Source organism: Coenobita brevimanus, chromosome 84 (genome assembly GCF_032717465.1).
Source record: "Coenobita brevimanus isolate Jiangsu-jjx chromosome 84, ASM3271746v2, whole genome shotgun sequence".
In the NCBI taxonomy this organism is placed as follows: Eukaryota; Metazoa; Arthropoda; class Malacostraca; order Decapoda; family Coenobitidae; genus Coenobita; species Coenobita brevimanus.
This window is the reverse complement of record NC_137037.1, coordinates 10020182-10028730: the sequence shown is the minus strand read 5'-3', so window position 1 is coordinate 10028730 and position 8549 is coordinate 10020182. Positions and strand designations below refer to the sequence as shown.

At 41.0% G+C, this 8549-nt stretch overlaps 1 non-coding gene across 1 annotated transcript; it reads left to right on the top strand.

Annotated features, from left to right (window-relative positions):
- The first annotated feature begins 5912 nt into the window (after nucleotides 1-5912).
- Nucleotides 5913-5985, top strand: TRNAR-UCG (transfer RNA arginine (anticodon UCG)). The gene has a single exon. It is a non-coding gene; the product is annotated as a tRNA-Arg (tRNA).
- Nucleotides 5986-8549: the final 2564 nt, after the last annotated feature.

Here is an 8549-nt window from a genome sequence, read left to right as displayed (position 1 = left end):
CTAACCCAAGAACGTGTTAGGGTGTAATATGTGACTGAACTGCGTGTACAGCATAACTTACCTATAAAACTAGGCATAAAGCAATATTAGACACAGACCTGTTGAACTGTACCACTGGCACTGCATAAACGCAGAGTAAATAAACCAATAATTATACTCTGTTAACTTTACCTTGGCCTAAAATTGCCATCCCTTTCTTTTCAATACTGAGCTGTAACAGAAGGACAACATTAGAATATGATGCCAGTCAAGAAGTGCCACAGACAGTATGTGGAGCCACAATATTACATTTTTCTGCCACTGAGCTACATGAAATAAGCAACAAAAGATGAAAATCTGGGCCAGGTTAAAATGAATAAACTAGAATCAGCACCATGTTCTAACTCTCTCGCTACACCCACGTCCGCCGCAACACAACCACCACCAAAACAACAGTAATTAGTTAAAGCAAATAAATGAACACACTCGCCCTGTTAAAAGTCATGCAGTTTTCCCCTTTACCACACATGAACTAATGACAAAAGGAAATAGGAAACGAACGACATATACATCAAGAAAACTAAAACGGCGGATTTATATAGACAAACAGACTCGTGACCAGAGAGAAAGATAAACGTGACCTGACATTAAGGGCAGCGTTGAAGGAATATTAAAAGTAATCAGTAACATAAGACAGACTAATCCACAAACTACAAAAGTAAAAGACAGTAGGAGAGAGAGAGAGAGAGAGAGAGAGAGAGAGAGAAATTGCAGTTGGTCCAGTCTCGACAACAGTGTAACTTATGGTGTTCCCTCCTACCAACCGTCGCTCTCAGTAACACTTTTTAATTAACTGGAGAGAGAGAGAAAGAGAGAGAGTAAATGTAACTTATGGCACACCAACCCTCTCTTACAACACCACCTTTTAATGAATTGGGTAACATACAGCCTGACTACCCGTTCACGGGAAAATATGCGCTTATTATTTTTTACTCCTCTTTGTGCTGAAGTTAATATCACATACACAGGAATAGCGGCCAATATACACAATAGAAACATTTAGTGTATAAACCACAACCTTATCTCGCTGTTGAAGTTACGGTCGAGATACATTTTGCTTTTCTTCACAAATGGTACGTAAAGCCCCAGCCAGACTGAATAATACTTTATCATTATCATTAGACGAAACGCGTCAAAATATTTTCCATTAATTTCTCGTGAAAGTTTATGCATTAAAGTTTTAGCAGTACAGCACAAAAGAGGAACTTTGTAGAATAAATGAAATAAGCTGATCATTTCTAAATCTTTGCCTTAAGAACAAACGATACCAGCAACAGCTTTTATAGTGAAGCCATTGATCACCTGGGAAAAGTCTGTATTGTACACTGTACTCTGTTCATTTTAACTGGCTATAAAATTATCATCTTCCCGTACTCAGTGCGCACCCATAACAGGAGATTAACACTAGAATATGGTGCAAGTCACGAAGAAGTGCTGTGAAAAGAATACAAGTCGCCAAGAAGTACTGAGGAACGGATACAGGGCAATAGTAGTGTCTTATTCTGACACTGATTTACGGGAAATTAACAGCAAAACGTCGAAATTTTTTCGCCAAAATATAGTGAATGACCTATAGAGGGCACCCCTGGCTGAAGGAATGTCATAGCCAAAGTTGTAGTAGTAGTTGCAACCCCAGGCTCGTCAGAACAAAAACCATGTAGACTGCAGGCTGAAATTACCCTCCTGTTGCTCACCATCTTCCTTATGGGGGATAGGGAGGGAGATGAGGGAGGTTTGTATAATCGGGCAGTGGAGCAGCTCGGCATTATCAGTGCCACCACATGAAGGCGTCCCTCTCCAAAGTTTCACAGTAAACGAAGACTTGTTTAGTGTTAAGGTGGCAGTTTGATTCTGTACTTGTCTACACAAGAAAATGCTGGAGAGGGACGCCTGCACGTGGGGTCATTGATACGGCTGGGTGGCTCCTCTGCCTTGTTATAGAAACGTCCATCAACTCCCCCACTATCCCCCAAAGGAGGACGATGAGCTGGAGGAGGCTAGCTTCAGTCTGCAGTCCACCGGGTTCGTGTTAAGATAAGCCAAGGGGTGCAACTGCTAAACTACCACCACCACCACCGTTACTACTACTACTACTACCACCACCACCACCACCACCACCACCACCACCACCACCACCACTATTACTACTACAACTACTATTACACAAGAAATAGGACATTGTGGCAGTCACGAAAACCTCGACTGAGCTATTAACATGTTCGGTGTGAAACCCTTCCAATCGGTACACGTCTTTTAACCGAGAGAGGGACCGAGGGTGAGCATAAATGACGGTTCAGGAAAGAGAGAGAGAGAGATTTTGCGTGCATGGGACTGTGTGTGTGTGTGTGTGTGTGTGTGTGTGTGTGTGTGTGTGTGTGTGCGCGCGCGCGCACTAAACCTTTAACAGTGATATAATTAGGTTACAGCACACAGAAAACGAATACACTCACTTTAATCTCTCTCTCTCTCTCTCTCTCTCTCTCTCTCTCTCTCTCTCTCTCTCTCTCTCCATTAAACCCGTTCACTGCCACGTGGCTCACCTAAGCTAATAAAATCAATTGGTGGCAGCAAAAACTGACAACAAAAAGGCGTCATCCCTGAAAGGCCTTAGTGGGCGGACACAAAGGTACACAATTACACCTGTGATATCAGCTGTACTTTTTATTGCCTCAAGTTCCACAGTGTTTTAATTAAGTAACTGGTATTACGGCTGTTTTTCCTCCAGGGTTGATTTTAATTATGAAGATTAATTGACCTTTGTATGCATGGAACGGTACGCTGCTCAGTACTTTCACTGCCTTAAAAAATGCTAATTAGAAAGAGCTTTGAACTGATGAAAATCTTCGAGATATGTTGACAACTTTGTTACATTAGACAAAACAGACACTTGTGACTTTGTTGAATTACACAGAATTCATTTAACTATTGTTCATGAAGAATACATTGACACCTAGACTGCGTAGAGTTTCACTGTATTGAATAAAATCGCATGGATGTACCCAGTGTTATTCTGGCTTTACAACCTCTCCAACGTAAGTCAGCTTCGTATTTTAGTGGTGTGGTTGTTGTTAAGTCGGAGTATTTATGGTTGTGGTGATAATAACTTATTGGTGTAATGTGTGTGTGTGTGTGTGTGTGTGTGTGTGTGTGTGTGTGTGTTTTATGACTGTTTCAGTAGAGGTTGGCGAAATGACTATGAGTCACTAAGCAAAATAAGATTGTCCATAGTTTACAGTTTTAATAATTCTTACCCAGAAGGTCGAGAAAGTTTATCGTGTTAAGGATGCTGTTGTTTTACGTGGTGTGGTTTTGTCTTTGTGGCGGTGTTTGTGGATTTGTGGTATGATGTTGTTTGTTATGGTGGTGTTTGTGGATCTGTGGTATGGTGTTGTTTGTGGTGGTGGTGTTTGTGGCTTTGTGGTATGGTGTTTTGGTGGTGGTGTTTGTGGATCTGTGGTAAGGTGTTGTTTGTGGTGGTGGTGTTTGTGGATCTGTGGTATGGTGTTGTTAGTGGTGGTGGTGTTTGTGGACTGGTAGTATGGTATTGTTTGTGGTGTAAGTATTTGTAAATTTGTGTTACGATGGTGGTTGGTTATGGTAGTGTTGGTGATTGCTCAGGAGTTGTGGTACTAAGCGGTGTATGTTTGTGGTATTGTTTGTGGTACTGTTGTTAAAGTTCATTTTTGTGGTATGGGTGTTTATGATAAGGAAATCAATACTAAGCACTCTGTATACGTTTGTGATAGTGTTATTTGTGGCAAAATTGTTAATGGGAGTTGTTCTTGTTGTTGCTGTCATTATTGTTGTAGTGTTACAGGAACAGTTTTAGATGCTTGTTGGCAAAGTGATGATGTTGCTTGTGATAATCTTGTTTGTGATAGTATGTATGCAGTTCTTGTTTGCGGTAGTGGTGTTCGAGGGGCTATTGTTTGTGGTAGTGGTGGTGGTGGAGTTCTTGTTTGTGGTGGTGGTGGTGGTGGTGGTGGTGGAGTTCCTGTTTGTGGTAGTGGTGGTGGTGGAGTTCTTGTTTGCGGTAGTGGTGGTGGTGGAGTTCTTGTCTGGTTGTGGTGGTGGTTGTGGTAGGAATCCTGGCATTAAACCGTGTGTTTGCGGTGGTGAAGGTGGAGGTGCGAGGGTCATTAAGGAAATTGTAACGATGTGTTTGTGGCAGGAGGAGCGGTTGTTATGGTTTTGTGTGTGTGTGTGTGTATGTGTGTGTGTGTGTTTCAGAAATGCTATTGGTTGTCACTCTTCTTCGAAATGATAGTAAAGTAAATTCTGGACTTTGGGGAAACAGTGTGGTATTTACTTTGGTATTGTCATCATCATCATCATCATCATCATCTTCCTCTTCGTCATCATTAATTGAAAAAAAAATGATGATAATATAATGATGACTAATACTCATCCTAAATATCATTAGGAAATAGAGTTTGGATAATGATGGTGATGATGATAATGATTATGATGATGATGATGATGATGTGTGTGTGTGTGTGTGTGTTTGTGTGTGGTATTGTCATCATCATCATCATCATCTTCCTCTTCGTCATCATTAATTGAAAAAAAATGATGATAATATATTGATGACTAATACTCATCCTAAATATCATTAGGAAATAGAGTTTGGATAATGATGGTGATGATGATAATGATCATGATGATGATGATATGATGACTTATGTATGGATGTATTTGAATTCAGCGGTTGTGGTAAATGTAGTGGTACTTTTGTGTGGTAGTGGTGAATATGTTGTGACTTTCAAGCCACTGTGGTTGTTATAATGTTGCCAGTTATGTTGGAGATTGTGACAGTTGTTGTGGTAGTTGTGGTAGTGTTTGGTTTCTGATGACAGATGGATGTTGTGGTGCGTGTGTAGTGTTTTAGTAGACCGGACTGCTGTGTGTGTGTGTGTGTGTGTGTGTGTGTGTGTGTGTGTGTGTGTGTGTGTGTAGTAGTAGTAGTAGTAGTAGTAGTAATAGTAGTAGTAGTAGTAGTAGAAGTGGTAGTAGTTGTAGTAGTAGTAGTAGTAGTGAGGATGACTGTAGGTAATGGAGTGTAAAATAATGATTTATGTGGGGATAGTGAATGTAGTGGTGATGGTGAAATTACTTATGTGATGGTCGTTGTGATGATATTTAATGGTGACTGGTAGTGGTGTTTGTGGTGATGGATTTGTGTGTGGTATTGCTGGGTGTGACGGTGGTGGGTTGGTGATGGTGATGGCTGTAGTAATGGTGTGTGTGTGTGTGTAACTTATTTATTTCTATATTTAATTGTGCCCGCATGTTTCTGTGTGTACGCAGTGAGTGTTCAGCTTTTTCGTAAAATTTTTCAATTATTTGCGTTCGCCAGTGCTGTTCACGACCCAGCCCACCCGGACATATTTGGTACAGTTGGCCAAGAAGAAAGTGCATCCCAATAATCTGCTGCATAGAGATATCTGGCAGCTGCTCCATAGTAAACACGTGTTTTTGTGAATGAATCACTCAGGAACCTCAGTCAGTTGTAAGGATCTTGAGAAGTGATTGGCTGAACCACATAAAATCATGATGTCGTTAATATTTCCTGTTATATACTTTAAGCGAAAGCGATCAGTATGTATGGGAGTACTGTTTATGATAATATAAATTAGACTTCCATATAACAATGACTAAGTAAGGTGACAAAACAAGGACAACTGAAATCTTCACATAGCTTTTACATAACACCATAATATGCCAGTTACAGACAAGTGCTATGGAAACGATGTAAATCCCAAGCATTTCATAGTCACTAAGCTACGCCAAATAAGATGCAAGGGAAAAAAATCTGGGCCAAGATTAAGTAAGAAAACTATGTTATAATTTTGCATTTTCACACACGCGTATGTGACCGTGTGGCCTAATGGATAAGGCGTCGGACTTCGGATCCGAAGATTGCAGGTTCGAGTCCTGTCACGGTCGATGGTGTTTTAGGTACAGCTGCCAGCACTCCCGCGTGTTACAGGGGCTCAAGGGTTTGAAGAGATGTGGCACCATTGTAATTATTTACTTCGAAACAATCCACGTGAGTGAAGCGGAGTAACCTCGATATATTTATGTTAAGGAAAGATATTTGCTGTATGTAAGCTCCATTTCGCAAGGCTGACATTTCAACCCGAATGTGTAATTTACATTGTTCTACCTAAGGATTATAATCGCCTATATATGACGTATTATGACTGTCCACAGTTTTGAGGTGAACTGACGTGTAAAGGAGGGTGTTTCCCAACCCCACCTGGGGTAAGAGGGAGGATCCCTCACATGGAATCGGAGAGAGAGAGGGGTGGGGGTGCTGTAAGCTTCGCACATGACGCGGTGAGACGAGACCACATCTGCTTCATTACCTTCAGTACGGTAACTCAGCAATACTGAGCAATCGCAAAATAATGAGTAACTTCATGAACTATGTTCAAGTGAGGAAAAAATCATTATAAAAAGAGAAAACTATATGTTTCAGTTTATGTATTAAAGAAATATTACGCTGTATAATACTAAACTGTGTTTGAAACCATGCCCATGACTTGAGAAGACACTGATCCAGACTGAGACTTGTGGATGGCAGCCTTCAGAGAGCAAGGTCAACCCACTCTGGTAGTGTTAATCTTATCTTTATAATGATTATAACATCTTAAGCTAAAAGATTAAATAACATGGTTATCCTAGCATTAACACCTACACTGACACAAAAATTGATAAACTAATGGAGGATTTTGATACACCAAATGAATGTGGTTGTATATATATATATATATATATATATATATATATATATATATATATATATATATATATACCGTATATAACAGATAAGATACGTAAAATCCATCCTAGACAATTTACCTACAAACAAAGCTCCAGGCCCAGATGGAATTCCGCCAATTGTTTTGAAAAAGTTTTCCCCAGAACTTGCCTCTGTTCTGGCTAAATTATTCAGACTATGCATACATACTTCTTCATTCCCAAATTCATGGAAAGAAGCCAATATCCACCCAATTCCGAAGAAAGGAAGTTCCTCTGACGTGGATGTGGCAGTGGGAGTAAGAAATAAATAAATGAAACAAGCCAGCCATTGCTAACGCTGCCACAGCCGTCCCCACAACACACAAGAAAGCAGCTGGCGGAGTGGAAGAGCAGCGTTATATATGGACCAGCCTGTCTATCATGCAGTCTTTTTCTGGCCAGTCAGGAGCGTAGGGTCCCAGGGCTAGGTTACTCACTTGCCACATTTAAGGCCAGGGTGACCAGCCTCACTGTTCCCGCAGTGACATTATGAGAGCAGTAAACTCCAACCAATCCTCGGATGAACACCCTCGACGCCCGTATCCAGCTGAAGCAGCTTAACCCACCAGACCACCGGGCGTCATTTGGTTATATGGTTACCACCCAGCGTAGTAAACCGTCTCTTGGGTTACAGGAAACCATTTGGCTTGTCATTCAGTGTAGAGTCACCTGAAGGCAGGTTTGATCTTAATCTTGCGATATTGTCAATTTCTTCTGCAACCGCAACATTTAAGTTCACTTTTTATTTTACCAGTATTTTCTCAATCATTCGGACTTCCTATCCTAACTATGTTGATGTTGAGGCTTCCTTGCTTAATTAAAATCATCCCACAGTAGACAGAATAAAACAGCGATATTTAAGCACAATCTAAGTTCATCGTTCGTGAAATGATGACGGTTAAGCAGTATTTCGAGATGGTTTAACTCTTGCTTGTTGTAGGTTTCCTTCCGGTAATATAATCATCTGACAGTATCCAGGATATAATACCTCAGGGGTTAATGAGTTAATGTTCCTATCATTCACGAAGGTATATTTTTCTCTGCGTCTGTGGTGGTGTAAACAAGGGAGATGGCTAATTTAATGCTGACGTAGGTGGTGGGCCTCTCCCAGGGACAGACGTAGGTGGTGGCTGTATATTCTCTCAGGGACAGACGTAGGTGGTGGCTGTATATTCTCTCAGGGACAGACGTAGGTGGTGGCTTTATATTCTCTCAGGGACAGACGTATGTGGTGGCTTTATATTCTCTCAGGGACAGACGTATGTGGTGGCTTTATATTCTCTCAGGGACAGACGTAGGTGGTGGCTTATATTCTCTCAGGGACAGACGCAGGTGGTGGCTTTATATTCTCTCAGGGACAGACGTAGGTGGTGGCTTTATATTCTCTCAGGGACAGACGTAGGTGGTGGCTTTATATTCTTTCAGGGACTGGCGCTGAAAAGTCTTGGATGTTTTGTCCGTCTGTTTGTTTAACGAGCTTGCCTGTTGACATCAAAGATACCGGCAACACCTGACTTCTCTTATTTCACCTCTGTACACCCCCTCACCCTTTTTGTTTTGTTTTTGTTCACACTCTTACCGTACCCCATTTGTTCACTTTTTGTGTGTTTTTCCTCACCCGTTTTACCTGTTAGTTATTCTCTTTCCCGTTCTTCACTCTTTTTCACAGTTTTAAACAATCTTTTTCCGTTTTTGTTCATCCATTT